General features: G+C 47.8%; 1 protein-coding gene across 5 annotated transcripts in view; it reads left to right on the top strand.

Moving 5' to 3' along the window:
• Positions 1-2675: 2675 nt before the first annotated feature.
• Positions 2676-18403, top strand: part of LOC115655906 (2-5A-dependent ribonuclease-like) — a 37373-nt gene continuing 21645 nt past the window's right edge. For 3 of the 5 annotated variants that reach the window (XR_004001535.1, XR_004001536.1, XM_030571926.1), the window contains exon 1: positions 2676-2866. The gene's annotated coding sequence lies outside the window, so the exon portion shown is untranslated. Of the gene's footprint in view, positions 2867-2889; positions 3644-12918; positions 12962-18403 lie in introns of those variants that run through there. The other 2 variants (XM_030571927.1, XM_030571929.1) reach the window with 2 other exon arrangements.

Genomic DNA, 18403 nt, shown 5'->3' with positions numbered 1-18403 from the left:
TTTGGCTGATGATAGTAGCTGGGTCAGGGACTACTGCATGAAGAGGGACCACATACTGATTAACAACTCGTAGATCCTGTACAAAGCGCCAACGAACAGGGTCTCCGTTCTTTTTAGGAGGCTTTTTGACAGGCAGTATAGGGGTGTTACAGGGAGTGCGCTGAGGGCGGACTAGCTTTTGTGCAATGAATCCCTCGATAATGGGGCGGATGCCCTCCCGGGCTTCCAGCGACAGGGGGTATTGAGGGACTGACGGGGGGGTTAAGGAAGGCTTCACCTGAATCCTTACGGGTTCTGCCGAAAGGAGCAGGCCAACATCAGTGTCAGAAATTCCCCAGAGGGTTGAAGGCAAGTCAGTGAGGTCAGGGGAGAGAGAGAGGGGTGTTTCCCAATTACCCTGAGTAGGGGCCGAATCTCCTAACACTGTCATCAATAATCCTACCCCTTCAGGAGTGCAGGTTAAAGTAGCCTCAAGCTTACAGAGTAAATCCCGGCCCATCAAAGGGATCAGACAAGCTGGGGAAAAAAGAAAACGGTGAGGAAAACATTTATCAGCATAAACAACATTCAAAGGCAAAGTGAGTTCCAGAGACTGTGGGTTGCCCTCCACCCCAGTCGCAGTTTTAACCTCAGAGGATAGCCAGGGAGAGGGGGCATGATTTAAAAGAGAGAAAGTAGCCCCAGTATCAATGAGGAAAGAGACAGGCAGTCCCTGGACTGAAAGGGTTAAACGAGGCTCTTTGCTGGGAGGGGAGAAAGTGAGAAAGGAGCCGGCTAAAGACATTAAGGAAATAAGACCATCACATTGTTTGCCTTCGCCCCCGGGGTACCGTCATTGAGGAGGCTGAGTTTGCTGCAGCTGCTGCTGTTTCCCGTAGTTGATCCAGGCCTGGGGAATTGGCTGAGCTGGTGGTGCAGGGGTGTATTCCTCACTTGTGTAAGCATCTGCGGATGCAACCAGACCCTCTGGGCATCCCCAGGGGCATTCACGTTTAAAGTGACCAGGCTGTCCGCACTGAAAACAATTTCCTGATGGCTGGGGTCGCCAGGACCCTCTTCCTCGGGCACCCTGGAATCCCCTGCCACGGCCACGGCCTTTGCCTCGAACACTGCCGTGAAAAGCTAAAGCCATCAGCTTATATTCTTCCTTTTTCTCTCTACTTAACAACTGATCCACATCCGTATAAGTAGGATTATAACTTAAAAACAATCTTTCTAGAAGTTCTATGATCTTTCGGGGATTTTCCCCAAAAGACCCTGACAACTGTCCCCACTCTTTCAAGTCCCATTCTAGCCATCCTTTATATTCCACAATACTAGCATGTTGCAGCCGTCCATCATTGCCCATATAAGGTTGATCATGCACCTGTAAAGGCATCTCTCTAACTATACTTTCCTCAGGGGGGGGGCATGCACCCTGCCGTACCTGCTTGGACATAAGCCTAGTAACTACTCCTCCCGAGGTTTGCCCCTCCATTTCCTCCTCATCCTTCTGCAGAAATTCCAATCTGGTATCCTGCAGATTCCCCTCTGCTACAAGGAGAGAGTCCCCCTGCGGAGGAATAGGGGCAGGTGCAGAGGGGACCAGCTGACGAGTCAAAACACGCCGTGGTCTACACCCTTCATCGAAATAACCTGGAGGGGGTTCACTCTCGGGAGAGTACCTGACTACCATAATTTTTAAAGATTTCCACAGCTCTGCTGCTGTGTCCCAACAAAACCAGTAACATAACTGTCCCGGATGGTCTTTTTCGATCTGGCTCTTTACTCCTCTTAAGGCAGCCTGTTCGAAAGAGCCATACGAAGGCCACCTTATCTCCGGGTCGGCCAATACCGCGGTATACCCAGTCCAATTCCTTACACATAGTGTGTACAATTTCTTCCTAGACATTCCTGTCTGTACTGGGAGTTTCCCTTCGTTTCATAACTTATTTACAATCCCCAACGGACTCTCAAGAGGCACGCTAGTCCCTTGACCCATGGTGTCTGACAGGAGCCCTCCAACTGGCATTTACCCTGCTGTCCAATACACGACCCCTCAATATTGAATTGGCTGGGAGAAATCTCCTGTGGCGCCTTGCCAATTCATATATGAGTGGTCTGACCACTGGACAGAGGTACCGCACCAGAAGGTATCCCGGACGAGCCCCCAAATTGTTAGGTAATAAAGCAAGTCCTTACTCACCTCTCCAGCACCCGAGTTCGTGCGGGAGGCTATGGGCACACAATTCTGTCAGAGACCAGACACAAATGCGTTGATCAACGGGCTCACACTAACCCAAAAGCTTTAGAATAAGTGTGGCCCCTTTATTAGGGGTGAGCATCAATATTTATACACAGAAGTAAACAAAGTGATTAATAAAAGATAATGGTCATGCATAATCAATCAAGATTTTACAGGAAAAGCAAGTTTAACAAGTAAATGCATAGAGATAAAGGCTAATGGCTACTTGATAAAGGGGGTGTCATGAGTAGTTTGCAGGTCAGTGCTTTGTTCGATAAAGGGTTCAGAAAGGATTATGCAGAGACGGCCAGTCTGGGTGTGTTTTGGCTCCAAAGTTCACCAAAAGTTTAGACCCAACACAAATATATCCGTTAGAATCATCTATGATGTGTGTCGTAAAGGAAAAGACCATAAGGAAGTTCCTTCCTAAGACTCTGCAGGAGAAACGAAACTAAAATACGTAGCCGGGCCCTCAGTGCATTTCTCTTTCTCTCCGCCTCCCTCTGCTTTTTTCTTCTCTTTCCCTTGCAGTCCAACCCTCTGTTCTCCTGCCTCTTTGCCGAGCTGTGCCGCTAGAACTCTGAACAAACAAGCAGGCAAACACTCCTACGTGGGACCGCAGGGGTCTGAGGAAGAAGGGAGGTGAGTGACTGGTATATACACAGTGGGCTGAGGCAGACAGGGAGGGCTGTTTGGATCCTCAGTGGGAAGGCTGTCGGCTGAGTTATTTCAGTCTTTTTAATGAGGAAATATTTACTGTTTGCTATGATTTTTTTATCTTCTAATGTGTCTGTGGTGCCTTACTAAAAGAAAGACGGGCTACGGGCAGACATGCCAACCTTGCAAAAAACGCAGAAATTGGGCTTGGTTTTGGCTTAATTGGCTTTGAGTTGCTTGTTTGGCTTGTTGCGTTTTTTTGTTTTGTTTTGTTTTTTAAATCGGCTCCCGGCAAGCCGGAGCAACGGTGGTAGAGAGTCAGGTTTGTCCCAGACTGCACACCAGGAGGATCTAGTCACCCGGGGTGACCCATGGCGCCTGGGCTCCAGGAATATTCAGGGCCGGGCTCCACAAATGTTTTGAGCCAGGTCTCTTTCCCAGTCCTGCCTGGAGCGTCCCCCAGCCCCTGTCTGCCGCCCCCCGTGCATGTTCCCCCGGCCCCAGAGTGTCCCTGTCTGATAAAATTGGTGGCTGCCTTGCCGCTCCGCCCTGCTGTCCCTGGCCTGCACTGCCGGCTACTGCGTAAGGCTAGTCTAGAGCACCAGAGCGGCATCAGGCCAAGGCAGCTGGCTGCTGCTGAAGGGGAGGAGGTGCACACATGATTGGCAGCCCTTCCCTCCCCTCCCCTCACTTCCCCTCCCCCAGCACTTCTGGCCAGGAGACATCTGGACCTCACTAACCTGAGCAGCTGCCCTGGCTTTGGTGAGTATCTGCCCGTGCCCCCGAGCCACCGCTGCTGCCCCATGCTGGGCAAGGGGAGCCCCATCTCCCCTCCCCCAGTGAGGCTCTGGTGAGGGGCAGCACCAGGGGAGGAGGCCACATGTGATGGCAGCCCCCACCCTCACCCTGGCACCCACCGTAAGAGAGGCAAGGGGACTTCCTGGACCTGAGAGTGGCCCTAGGAGCATGTGCAGTGACAGTGGTGCAGGGTGAGTGTGCTTCCCGGGGTGGGAGGGAGGAAGAGGTGGGGTCTCTTCCCTGGAGCTCGCTGCTGCCGGCAGGGCCGTCCTTAGGCAAAGGCAGCTGCCTAGGGCACCTGAAAATTTGGGGCACCACTGGGTCTTAGTGTCCACCCTCTTGTTTTCCTATCCCTGTTTTGACCCTTCCTGCAGGCTCCCACAGATGGCTGCTGTAGCCTGGTGAGCCTTCCTTGGGAGGGAATCTAGTAGTTAAAAGTGAAAAAAACCTCCAGTCTGCCAGACTTATTAGCACAACATTGAAACTGTTAAAGAGACATTCAAGGGGTAATAAAGCAATTTAACAGGCATTTGCCAACCCCAGGGTATATACTGACAGGTTTCAGAGTGGTAGTCCTGTTAGTCTGTATCAGCAAAAACAAGGACGAGTCCTTGTGTCACCTCAAAGACTAACAAATTATTTGGACATAAACTTTTGTGGACTAGAACCCATTTCATCAGATGTCCACGAAAGCTTTTATGCCCAAATAAATTTTTATACTGTCAGTTTCTGACTTTACTGACAAAAACAGTTGTGCATTAATGTAATATTTACACAGAACATGTCAGTCTACAGGACCTTAGTTTAAAATTTGCTTTAAAAATATTTCATTAGTGAGCTGGTGAAGATTATAAAATCACATTTCTAAAAAATGCTTGCATAGAGTTTTAGATGCACAATCATCTTTAGCCTTAAATGTGTGGATCTTCACACATAGTTTTTTAAATAAATCCTTCAAAAGACCTCCCTTATCTAAAATACACATTTTAATTACTATAGTTAAAAAAAAAAGTGCTTCCAAGTCTTCCTGTCCTTTCTGTCCATCCCTTCACCACCTCTCCCCCCACTCCCCACTAAAGAGAGCCCTTAAAGGGACAACAGTCCTTCCCTTCCAGATAGCTGGACAAAGAGTTCCCTTTCTTTACTTCTGACTATCCGACAAACTAGTTTTAAAAGAACCCTCCAGCAAAATCAGTACCTTAGGGTATGGCTACATTTGGAATTTCAAAGCGCTGCCCCGGCAGCGCTGCAGGAGCGCTGCCGTGGCAGCGCTTTGAAATGTGAGTGTAGTCAGAGCGGCAGCGCTAGGAGAGAGCTCTCCCAGCGCTGCATGTAAACCACATCCCTTACGGGTGTAGCGTGCAGCGCTGGGAACCGCGCTCCCAGCGCTGCTGCCCTGATTACACTGACGCTTTACAGCGCTGTATCTTGCAGCGCTCAGGGGGGTGTTTTTTCACACCCCAGTTGCAGCGCTGTAAAGTGTGAGTGTAGCCAAGGCCTGAGTAAGACAAAATCCTTGTTATAACTAAAATCTTTGGAAACATATTTTTTTAAAGTTGGTGAAATTTCATAACCATGTCTCTTGTTATGGAGATCACACAAAGTAAATTACTGTTCCCTTTTTCTAAAAGCAATGAACATTGTTATGAACACACTAAACCTCTCTGATTAATTTAAAAGAATGCCTTTGTTTCAGTGAGTTAAATATGTAGTAATCTGGAATGCTGGTTTAAGATTTGAGTACATTTAAAATATAAATTCAACTTAGAAATACTGATGAAGAAAATGTAAAACAGAGAAGAGCTGCATCATGTATTCCATTATATGTAATGTTGTATTCAGCAGGACAGCTGACTCACCCTTACTATGAAGTTTTTGCAAATAAATCTCTGACAAACTTCAGGGCATATCAAAAAACCTGTGACTGACATTTTTTTATTCCCAAATTTTAGTGCTTTTAATTAGGTACTTTCTTCATGTCCATTCTGCAAGAGGGAGAGTGCATGGAAGTCTCTGTGGGGAACTGTGACTCTCCGCCACCATGAGGCAGGCTGGGCATCTCATTATCCTTTGCTGTCAAGTCCCTCCTCCCCCTCCCCCACCAGGCTGTGAGCTTGGGCTGCCATCCGGCATAGGGGCACCAGTTTAATAATACTGCCTAGGGCCCCATAAATCCTAAGGACGGCCCTGGCTGCTGGCACCGCCACTTGTGGGGAGAGAGTTGGGGGGAGTCCTCTCTAGCCCTAGCCCTGAGGCAGCCTGTCTGCATCCCAAGCTCCTCATCCCTGGCCCTGCCTTGCCCCAGAGCCCTCACCCCCTGTACCCAAATCCTCTGCCCTGGCCCTGAGCCCCCTCCTGCACCCCAACCCCCTTCCCCAGCCCAGACCCTGCATCCAAACTCCCTCCCAGAGCCTGGCCCCTGCATCCCAACTGCCTTTGCCAGCCTAGAGCCCGCATCCCATACCCAAATGCCCTCCCAGATCCTGTCCCCCACACCCGCTCCTGCACTCCAAACCCCTGCCCCAGCCCAGAGCCTGCACCCAGATGCCCTTCCAGAGCCCATCCCCTGCACTCTGCCCCAGCCTAGAGCCCACACCCAAATGCCCTCGCAGAGCCCCACCCCTCTGCCCTCCCACACCCAAACTTCCTTCCAGACCCTTAGGGAGATGTGTGTGTGCTGGAGGGGGGCATGGCTTGGACCCGTTCTGGGCACCACCAAAAATTATACAAATGTGACACCCCTGTAAGTCACATAGAGGGACTGGCTTGTTTTGGCCTTGTTTTGAAATGGGGATTAGCTTGATTTTTGGCTGCTTGTGGAATTTGGGGTGCTTATTTACCATGTGAAAGTTGGCAACTGTGGCTACGGGTGGTTGAAGGCCTGGTTCAATTTTAGTCAGCTGTATTCCAAAGGCAGAGTGCAAGAGGAACATAAGCAGAGGAATGATTACATCCAGGAAGACTGTGATTCCTCTTTCCAAGGCAGTTAGTTGGGCCACAGTGACAGTATTTCTGCTCCCCCCCCCTCCATCGTCCTGCAGCTGCTTTCCCTGTCCGTTTCCCACGGAAGGCCCGTGACATCTAAAAGTGGAGAGGCAAGACTGACACATTCCACTCAATAAAGCTTTATCAGTGTTGCGAAAGAGTTGAAAGGAGCCAGCACCTCAGGGAGTCAGAGCTGGGAGTCATCTGGTCATCTGCTTGGGATAGGGCTGCTTCCTGATGTGTTTGAGATTGATCCTGTATATCAGAGGTGGACAAACTATGGCCTGTGGGCCACATTCAGTTTGCAAGACCATGCTGCCTGGCCTTTGAGCTCCTGGCCGGGGAGGCTAGCCCCCGGCCCCGCCCCTGCTGTCCCTCCCTCCCCTGCACCCATGCCGCCATGCGGGCAGCACTCTGGACAGTGGGTTTGTGCTCTCCTGCTGAGCAGCATGGCAGTGTGTCTGACTCTGGCTAGGCGGCACGGCAGCCAGACATGCTGTTCTGAGCGGCATGGTAAGGGGGCTGGGGGGCTAGATAAGGAGCAGGGGGTTCTGGGAGATGGGGAGCAGGGCATGGTTGGATGGGGCAAAGGTTGTGGGGGGGCAGTCAGGGGACAGGGAATGGGGGGGTAAGCATGGGAGTCCTGGGGTCCGGGCAGGGGTGAGGATAGGGGTCTGGGCAGTCAGGGGCAGGGAGAAGGGAGGCTGGATAGGGGGTGGGGTTCTGGGGGGCAGTTAGGGGTAGGGGGTCCTGGGCAGGGGCAGTTAGGGGACAAGGAGCAGGGGGGTTGTATGGGTCAGATATTCTGAGGAGGGCAGTCAGAGGGTAAGAGTGGGAGGGGTTAGATAGGGGGTGGGGGCCAGGCTGTTTGGGGAGGCACAGCCTTCCCTACTTGGCCCTCCATACAGTTTTGCAACCTCAGTGTGACCCTCAGGCCAAAAAGTTTGCCCACCCCCACCCTATATCCATTAGTCATTACTGTCCATCCCTGAGGAGTTGACTGGGTTCTCTGTACCATGATGTGGTCTGCACTTTCCTCTTTCTCCCAGGGTTCGAGGCAGTTTTTTTTTTTTCCTCATCACTTTTTAGTGAAGAGTGCTCTATTGTTGCTGATGGTTGAAGGAGTTCTCACACTGCCTCTTATTTTAGACACTGTGGTAGCAGCTGCCTCTCTGTTTTAGGATATCGTCTATCACGCTGGTTGCTCCATCATTCATCTCTGAGTTTGCACTCTGCTTTAGACCTTCTACCTCCATGTTACAGTCACTGCCCAGGGATGTAGGAACTGGGAGCTTGTAGGGACTCTGGATTGCAGTAATAAATAAAGGAAACACAGGGTTTGGAACAGAAGCTCATCTGTCTATTAAAAGTGGACACATTTAGCTATGCCACAAAACTACTGATTAAAGCAATGTTTAACACCTATTATTTTTTTAACTCTAGCTCCTTCCCTCTAATAAAAAAAGGTGGCTATGCCCCTGCTGCTTCTGTGTTTCCTAGAATCATAGGACTGGAAAGGACCTTGAGAGGTCATCTAGTCCAGTCCCCTGCACTCACGGCAAGACTAAGTATTCTAGACCATCCCTGACAGGTGTTTGTCTAACCTGCTCTTATCTCCAATGAAAGAGATTCCACAACTCCCCTAGACAATTTATTCCAGTGCTTAACTTCCCTGACAGGAAGTTTTTCTTAATGTCCAACCTTAACTGCCCTTGCTGCAATTTAAGCCCATTGCTTCTTGTCGTATCTTCAGAGGTTAATAAGAACAATTTACCTCCCTCCTCCGTGTAACAACCTTTCATGTACTTGGAAACCGTTATCATGTCCCCTCTCAGTCTTCTCTTTTTCAGACTAAACAAACCCAATTTTTTCAATCTTCCTTCATTGGTCATGTTTTCTAGATCTTTAATCATTTTTGTTGCTCCTATTTGCAAATAAGCCCCATGAAACTTCAGTCTCTGCCAGTGTTCCAAGCCTTTGACCTTCTGCAATTCCCAGAGATGGCCACAGGGTGTAGGGCAAGTGCATTGGTGAAGAATCCTTCTAGCAGCTGATGAGGTGTGATGAGCTCCAAGAATCACCACACGGTCCTGAAGACCTGGGTGCCTCTCAGCTGTGCTCAGCAGGAGCTTAGGGAGAGGGGAGGTGATTCCTGTACCTGGTGAGGCCATTTAGGCCTCTCTACAGGCATCACCTCCCAAGCTCCTGCTGAGCACATCTACACTCAGTGTAGGCAAAATAGAGGCCAGTCCAGGCCCTGCCTGGGGGAGATCCTAAACAAGGTGTTTGACCTCGTGCTTATACAGTAGGATACTCCTCCAGCATGAGAAGAAGCAGTGAATGGAGATGAATAGGAACACAGAGCTGAGGTGGAAGAATAGGAGGAAGAGAGAACTGTTACGTTGGGGAGAGGGACGATTTGACGTAGTAGAGTGACAATTTTTCCAGTCAATGCAGGTGCTGGGCCCAGGCACTATAGGGTTTGAGGCCCATTTTGCTGAATTTCAGGCACTTTTCTCTGCCTCTTCCTCAAAAGGAAAGAATCACCTCACACTCAGCAGAATATGCACACAACCCTCCAGAGCCTGGGGTCTCATTAGCTAGACCTCAGCTTAGTTAGCAAATGTCCGTTGAAAACTTTTTCAAATGTTGGCAACTCTGCTGCCACTAGTGGGCATATCTAAACTAGATGGTGAGGACTTCTTGGGCTAGGGTTAGGGTTCCCAAGGTATGGCTTGTGGGGTTATGGTTAGGGTACCATATGATAGGACTATTAGGGATAGGGACAGGGTTCCAGTTGGTGGGACTCTTGGGCCTAAGGTTTTAGTTCCAAAACATAACACTCCAGGGGCTAAGTGTATGGTTTCAAAGGGCGGTGCTCCCCAGGCTAGAGTTATGGTTTCAAAGGTTATAGCTCCACATGCCACGGTTAGACTTCCAGAGGGTTGGGCTCCCTGGACCGGGATTAGGGTTTGGAAGAGGAAGGTTCCCCGGGCCAGGGTTAAGGTCTCTGAGACTAGGATGTCCTGGGCTAGAGTTAGGATTTCTACGGGTATGGTACTTGCAGCTAAGATTACAGATCCTATGGTGGAGCTCCCAGCCCAGGGTTTAGGATTCATGAGGTATGGTACTTAGAGCTAGGGTTTGGGTGGCTATGGGTAGGGTACTTGGAGCTAGGGTTAGGGTTTCTATGGTAGGGTTCGCGCCCTAGCATGTGGGTTGTTATGGGTTATAGCCTGAACTATAGTTTATGTATTAATTACATTGATTACTTAAGAATCCCCAGTTATCACTTTGAGGATTGACAAGATCTTGTCCCAAGATCAGGCCCACTATTATTCAAATTATTATATAGTTGGGAACCCCCACGTGCACAGTTGGAACACTCACACTATAGGAACTCTTCTGTATTTACATTTAGCACAGTCACAAACATCCCAACTCAGTAAGATAGACAGGGATACTACAGAATGTACATCGGCACATCCATATACTCCCACTATCCATTGTGGAACAATCTGAAATGTTAACCATCATCTTCCTCATCGCCATCACTTTCTCCCTCATCACCTGTGGCCATCATTCTGGCACCTCCCACTGACTTCATCTCCTTCTCCTACTGCCCTAGGCTGGGATGCAACTTTTATAATATGATATGCTGACACTGCTGTGTTTGATGCATATTCAGTAGGGATATTTCCCTTTTCCCTTATTTGTATATCCTCACCTTACTAATTTTGGTGTGTCCTTCTCCTATAGGTTTGTATATCCATTATCTTAACTTATTATCATATAAATCAATCCATTACCATGGGCTTCTTGTGGTTAGGTATCTACAGATGTGGTTCCTGTACCTAGTAAATATATCAGTTTGTTGCCATGACACTCTTGTGCCTGGCTCCTGTTCCTGGTCAGAAATTCCCCACAAACACTCTATTTTCAGCTCCCCAATACTGGAGATTTCCATCTGTGCAAAGTTTATCTGTTCAGAGCTCATAGGCCTAAAGCCTTATGGTAACTTGCTGAAGCTAATTTCTTACTGGATACAGGCCTGTAGGTTTCTTGCATTACTGCTGAATATCATGCAAAGCAGAATATAATTCAAAGCAGTGAATATAATAAAGGCAATCTAGCCCACTGAGCTACAGGTTAGAGTACTTGGAGCTAGGGTTTGGGTTGCTAAGGATAGGGTCCCTAGAGTGAGGGTTCCTGTGGGTAGGGTTGTGGTCCCTATGGGTAGGGCTCCCCACCCTAGGATTTGGGTGGCCATGGGTAGGGTACTTGGAGCTACGGTTACATGGCTATGGTAGGATACTTTGAGCTAGGTTTTGTGTGACTCTGCTAGGGTAGTGTGTCACGGCACACTCTTACTGAAAAATTGCTTGCGTTCTCATTTTTGCCATATCATTATAAAATAAATCGATTGTACTTACAATTCAATGTGATACTTGAGCCTGTTCATTTGTGAGCCTTGTCTGAAGCCAGAGACCCGCAGCCTGGGGCGGAAGCATGTAATTTAGCTTTGCGGAGCCCCTTGTGGCATTAAACCCCAGGCAATTGCCCTGCTTGCACACCCCCAAGGTCGGCCCTAGCCCCATCCCATGACCCCCATGGGAGTCGCAACCCTCAGGTTGAGAAAAACTGATCTAAATGAGTCGAGTACCTCCCAGAAAACCTCTATGTACGTACCCCTGGTTGAGAACCACCGTCCTAGAATATCTTGCCATTTATACTTATGGATACATGTTTTTTAGACAGTCTTGACTCTGGCAGGCAATTTTCACTGTTCAGTTTTAACTGATAGGCCTTAGATTTACTGACAGTTGGTAACCTTTGCTAAATGTATGTGGACCTAGTGTGGCTGTCTGTCATGTCAGCTCTAGATTGGGGAAGGGCTGCAGACATGGCAAAATTGTGTGCAGTTCCACTTGGGTGGTGGAAGGAGACATTTCAGAATTCACCCCCTGTTGTAACCTTTGATTTATGTAGTCCCAATTAGTACTTTAAAGATAAGGAATACAACCAACTTGAATTCTTTGTGGTTCAAGCCTACAGGGCAATTACAAACTATTTAATTTAGTGGAGGACAGTAAATATCACAATGAGAGATCAAATTAAAGACTTCATTTAAAGTAAAATAATATAGGTATCCACTGCATATCATACTTACATTTTAAGATGAAATGATGCATGCAGGGGTGATTAATCCCTGGATGGGAAGAATGGGTATAATTTGTTTTCTAACAGTACCTTGATAGTGGATGGGTGCGCCAATCTAAAATCAACATGCTCCTTTTTTCCTAATCAGTTATAACACCTCTTAATTAATTAACATTACCTTTTACCATTTTTATATTTCCATTACCATAATGAAAGATTTTGTAATTTTTTATTGTCTATTTAACATTAAATATTTTCTTAATTAACATCTGCATAAACACTGAGCTAATAACTATCAGTATAGATAGTGTTTTTCAAAACATTAACATTTTATTTAAAACATTTGTAAAAACCAGTTAGGACCAAAACATATTTACAACATGATCTAGGGTTATGCCCTAACTTATTTTTAAAATACCTTTTAATTGTTTTACTTTACTTTTACTAGGCCTCTCTTGACTAGTGTCAAGCCTAGTTTTAGGAAATAAATTTTTGGGGCTACTTACATTTCAATACATTTCTTGAAGCAAGCGCCATCTTTATAGATGACACAATGCCTACTTTGTTGCAACTGATCCTCAGTTCTTGCACCTGTGAGGCCCAGCTCCTGAGCCCCAGGTTGCAGAGGGATAGGAGCAGATGCACAGGCCATTCCCCACCAGGGAAAAGGGTGCAAAGTGTAGCAGATACTACTAGAGTCCTGAGGCTGCAGTAACTATTGTAGAGAGGCCCCATTGTAGCTATTTGTCTTCAGGAAAGAATCCATGCCTTCCTTTGGACACAAATGGTGCTGTGACGTGTGACACTGAGTGGATCAAAGAGTGACTACAGGGGTCTTGGAGTAAGAGTGAAGGAGTTTGGAGTTCAGGTGGTATTCTCTTCAATCCTTTCTGTCAAAGGTAGGGGCCCGGGCAGAGGCAGGTGCATAGTGGAGGTGAATGCCTGGCTGCGAAGATGGTGTCACCAGGAGGGCTTTGGCCTCCTCAACCACGGGATCCTATTCCAGGAAGGACTGCTAGGCAGAGATGGCGTTCACCTTTTGAGGAGGGGAAAGACCCTGTTTGGACACAGACTGGCTAACCTAGTGAGGAGGGCTTTAAACTAGGCTTGATGGGGACAGGTGAGCAAAGCCCACAGGTAAGTGGAGAACATGGAGACCTGGGAGATGGGTCGGAAATAGGAGGGAGCATGGGCTATAATGGCAGAGAGAAAGGAGGGTCAGGGCAAAACTGGGGGGCAAGATCAAATTGGTATCTTAGATGCCTATATACAAATGTGAGAAGTATGGGTAATAAGCAGGAAGAACTGGAAGTGCTAATAAATAAATATGTACAACTATGACATTGTTGGCATCACTGAAACTTGGTGGGATAATACACAATTGGAATGTTGGTATGGATGGGTACAGCCTGCTCAGGAAGGATAGACAGAGGGAAAAGGGAGGTGTTGCCTTATATTAATAATGTACACACTTGGACTGAGGTGGAGATGGACTTAGGAGACAGAAGTGTGGAGAGTCTCTGGGTTAGGCTAAAAGGGGGTAAAAAAACAAGGGTGATGTCATGCTAGGAGTCTCCTACAGGCCACCTAACCAGGTGGAAGAGGTGGATGAGGCTTTTTTTAAACAACTAACAAAATCATCCAAACCCAAGATTTGGTGGTGATGGGGAACTTCAACTATCCAGATATATGTTGGGAAAATAACAGTGGGGCACAGATATCCACTAAGTTCTTGAACTGCATTGCAGACAACTTTTTATTTCAGAAGGTTGAAAAAGCTACTGGGGGGAAGCTGTTCTAGATTTGATTTTAACACATAGGGAGGAACTCGTTGAGAATTTGCAAGTGGAAGGCAGCTTGGGTGAAAGTGATCATGAAATCATAGAGTTCACAGTTCTAAGGAAGGGTAGAAGGGATTACAGCAAAATAGAGACTATGGATTTCAGGAAGGCAGATTTTGGTAAGCTCAGAGAGCTGATAGGTAAGGTCCCATGGGAGTCAAGACTAAGGGGAAAAACAACTGAGGAGAGTTGGCAGTATTTCAGAGGGACACTATTAAGGGCCCAAAGGCAAGCTATTCCGCTGGGTAGGAAAGATAGAAAATGTGGCAAAAGACCAGCTTGGCTTAATCACGAGATCTTGCATGATCTAAAAAATAAAAAGGAGTCATATCAAAAATGGAAACTAGGACAAATTACAAAGTATGAATATAGGCAAACAACACAGGAATGCAGGGGCAAGATTAGAAAGGCAAAGGCACAAAATGAGCTCAAACTAGCTACAGGAATGAAGGGAAACAAGAAGACTTTTTATCAATACATTAGAAGCAAGAGGAAGACCAAGGACAGGGTAGGCCCACTGCTCAGTGAGGAGGAAGAAACAGTAACAGGAAACTTGGAAATGGCAGAGATGCTCAATAACTTCTTTGTTTCAGTCTTCACTGAGAAGTCTGAAGGAATGCTTAACATAGTGAATGCTAATAGGAAGAGGGTAGGTTTGGAAGATAAAATAAAAAAAGAACAAGTTAAAAATCACTTAGAAAAGTTAGATGCCTGCAAGTCACCAGGGCCTGATGGAATGCATCCTAGAATACTCAAGCAGCTAATAGAAGAGGTATCTGAGCCTCTAGCTATTATCTTTGGAAAATCTTGGGAGACAGGAAAGACTCCAGAAGACTGGAAAAGGGCAAATATAGTGCCCATCTATAAAAAGGGAAATAAAAACAAACTAACTGATCTGTAGTTTCCTGGGTTAACTTCTGTGCCAGGGAAGATAATGGAGCAAATAATTAAGGAAATCATCTGCAAACACTTGGAAGGTGGTAAGGTGACAGGGAATAGCCAGCATGGATTTGTAAAGAATAAATCATGTCAAACCAATCTGATAGCTTTCTTTGATAGGATAACGAGTCTAGTGGATAAGGGAGAAGCGGTGGATGTGGCACATCTAGACTTTAGTAAGGCATTTGATACGGTCTCACATGATGTCCTTATCAATAAACTAGGCAAATACAACTTATGGGGCTACTATAAGGTAAGTGCATAACTGGCTGGATAACCGCACTCAGAGAGTAGTTATTAATGGTTCCCAATCCTGCTGGAAAGGTATAACAAGTGGGATTCCACAGGGGTCTGTTTTGGGACCAGCTCTGTTCAATATCTTCATCAACAACTTAGATATTGGCATAGAAAGTATGCTTATTAAGTTAGCAGATGATATCAAACTGGGAGGGATTGCAACTGCTTTGGAGGATAGGGTCATAATTCAAAATGATCTGGACAAATTGGAGAAATGGTCTGAGGTAAACAGGATTAAGTTTAATAAAGACAACCAAGGAACAACCAATTTCACACATACAGAATGGGAAGAGACTGTCTAGGAAGGAGTACAGCAGAAAGGGATCTAGGGGTTGTAGTGGACCACAAGGTAAATGAGAGTCAACGGTGTGATGCTGTTGCAGAAAAAGCAAACATGATTCTGGGATGCATTAACAGCTGTGTTGTGAGCAAGACACAAGAATTCATTCTTCCGCTCTACTCTGCACTGGTTAGGCCTCAACTGGAATACTCTGCCCAGTCCTGGGCACTGCATTTCAAGAAAGATGTGGAGAAATTGGAGAGGGTCCGGAGAAGAGCAGCAAGGATGATTAAAGGTCTGGAGAACATGACCTGTGAAGGAGGCCTGAAAGAATTGGGTTTGTTTAGTTTGGAAAGAGAAGACTGAGAGGGGACATGATAGCAGTTTTCAGGTATCTAAAAGGGTGTCATAAGGAGGCTGGAGAAAACTTGTTCATCTTAGCCTCTAAGAATAGAACAAGAAGCAATGGTTTTAAACTGCAGCAAGGGAGGTTTAGGTTAGACATTAAACACCCTGACAGTTAGGAACTTTTCTCTAAACACTGGAATAAATTGCCTAGGGAGGTTGTGGAATCTCCATCTCTGGAGATATTTAAGAGTAGGTTAGATAAATGTCTATCAGGGATGGTCTAGACAGTATTTGGTCCTGCCATGAGGGCAGAGGACTGGACTTGATGACCTCTCGAGGTCCCTTCCAGCCCTACAATCCATGAATCCCCACAAAACCACCCTACACAAAGCCTTGAAATTTGGATTTAGTGTCTAACTGGTGCTGGGAGAAAATTGCCCCAGGTATAGAAACATGTAAATAGTCCAGGGGTCAGCAACCTTTCAGAAGTGGTGTGCTGAGTCTTAATTTATTCACTTTAAATTAAGGTTTCGCATCCTGGTAATACAGTTTAATGTTTTTTAGAAGGTCTCTCTCTATAAGTCTATATATTATATAACTAAACTAGTGTTGTATTGTAAAATAAACAAGGTTTTCAAAATGTTTAAGAAGCTTCATTTAAAATTAAATTAAAATGTTGATCTTACACCACTGGCCCGCTCAGCCCGCTGCTGCTCTGGGTTCTGTTCACCTAGGCTGGCAGTGGGCTGAGCAGGCCTGCAGCTGAAACCCCGGCTGGCAAGGGACTGGAAGCCAGAACCCCAGACCGGCAGCGGGCTGTGTGGGGCCGGCGGCTGAGACCCCAGACTGGCAGTGGGATGTGTGGCTGAGCCCACTGCTCAGGGGTTCCATCCGCCAGCTCCTGCCAGCCAGGATTCTGGCTGCCAGACCCGCTCAGCCTGCTGCCAGTCAGGAGTCTCGGCCCTGCCCACATACAGTGGGTACCTACCTTCTCTCTGGTTCTGGCCCATTCTCTCTCTCTCTGCACTGAGCACAGGGTGGGAGTGCACTGAGCACAGGGCTGGGGTGAAGGAGCAGGCTGGGGGTTGAGGTGCAGGGTCTGGCCAGGAGCTAGAATGAGGGAGGGAGCTCAGGGTTGGAGCAGGAGGTTTGGGTGTGGAGCACTTACCTGGGACAGCTCCCATTTGGTGTGAGGGGTACAGGTGGGAATATGGGTGGGGGTGCAGGAGCTCTCGTTTGGTGCTCAGGGTGGGGGTGGGGATGTGGGGAGTGTGTGGGGTGTGGTGGGCCTTGGTATGTGGTGGGGGTGCAAGAGTCAGGGCTGGGGTCATCGCGGGAGTGGTGGTGGTGAATGAGTCAAGCAGAGGTCTGGGTGTGTGTGAGGGGGGTTCAGGGCAGGGGCCTGGTGGGGGGTGGGGTTGTGAGACTGCAGGGCTCAGGGAAGAGGGCTGAGTATGTGTGTGGGGGGAGGTCAGGGCAGAGGGCTGAGGGTGTGGACTGGGGTCGTGGGATGCTCACGGCAGGGGGCTGGAGGGGATATGCCCCTATTCCACACCCCCTTTCCCCAAGGCCCTGCCCCTGCTTCTTCTCTGCTTCCCCAGGAGCAGCAAGCATGCTGACTCCGCTTCTCCTCCACCCCCCCCTTGCAAGGGCCATCAGCTGATCGGCCAGCAGGGAGGGAGGGATGGAGAGGAGGAGGAGGAGGGGCAGGAACCCAGCACTCTGCGGAAAGAGGCATGGGAGTCGGCAGAACCAAGCTTCTGCCCCTTGCCCCTGCAAGGGGGAGGGAGCAGAGGGCGGAGAAGAGTGGACAGGGCTGGGTAGGATTTTTAATGGCATGCTGCTGCCTGCTGGGATCCTGGCAGGCAGCAGGATGCCATTAAAAATCGGCTCGTGTGCCGTCTTTGGCACATGTACCATAGGTTGCCGACCCCTGACATAGTCCATTAGAATTATCTGTGATGTGTAGGGGGAAAAAATATCAAGAAAAGTCCTTATGTTCACATTTACCTTCTTACATCCACCTTCCCCTGCGTTATCCTCCCCTCCATCCATTCTTGTTCATGCTGTTTCTCATTCCCCTCATTTATACTTTAGTTTTAGCCACTTCTTACTGTCTCTCTCTTCCTCTCTCCCATGCCCAGCCCTCTATTCCTCACCCCTTCTTTGCCCAGTTAAGCTGAGCTGTTTGTCTGGAACTCTGGTTGCTAATTGCAGATCTCTGATGTAGTAGGGAGGTGAGTGCTTGGCATGACTGGAGTACTCTCATGGATAGATATAAACTGTTGAGGAAGGACAGGCAGCGCAGAAAAGGTGGGGGGGTTGCATTGTATGTAAGAGCAGTATGACTGCTCAGAGCTCTGGTATGAAACTGCAGAAAAACTGGAGGATCTCTGGATTAAGTTTAGAAGTGTGAGCAACAAGGGTGATGTTGTCATCGGAGTTTGCTGCAGACCACCAGAGCAGGGGGATGAGGTGGACGAAGCTTTCTTCCAGCAACTAACAGATGTTACTAGATCACAGGCCCTGATTCTCATGGGAGACTTCAGTCACTCTGATATCTGCTGGAAGAGCAGTACAGCAGTGCACAGACAATCCAGGAAGTTTTTGGAAAGTGTAGGAGACAATTTCCTGGTCCAAGTGCTGGAGGAACCAACTAGGGTCAGAGCTCTTCTTGACCTGCTGCTCACAAACAGGGATGAATTAGTAGGGGAAGCAAATGTGGATAGGAACCTTAGAGGCAGTGACCTTAAGATGGTCGAGTTCAGGATCCTGACACAAGGCAAAAAAGAAAGCAGCAGAATATGGACCCTAGACTTCAGAAAAGTAGACTTTGACTCCCTCAGGGAACTGATGGCCAGGATCCCCTGGGAG

The sequence above is a fragment of the Gopherus evgoodei genome, chromosome 8, assembly GCF_007399415.2.
Source record: "Gopherus evgoodei ecotype Sinaloan lineage chromosome 8, rGopEvg1_v1.p, whole genome shotgun sequence".
NCBI classification, from domain to species: Eukaryota; Metazoa; Chordata; order Testudines; family Testudinidae; genus Gopherus; species Gopherus evgoodei.
This window is presented reverse-complemented; position numbering and strand designations above follow the sequence as displayed.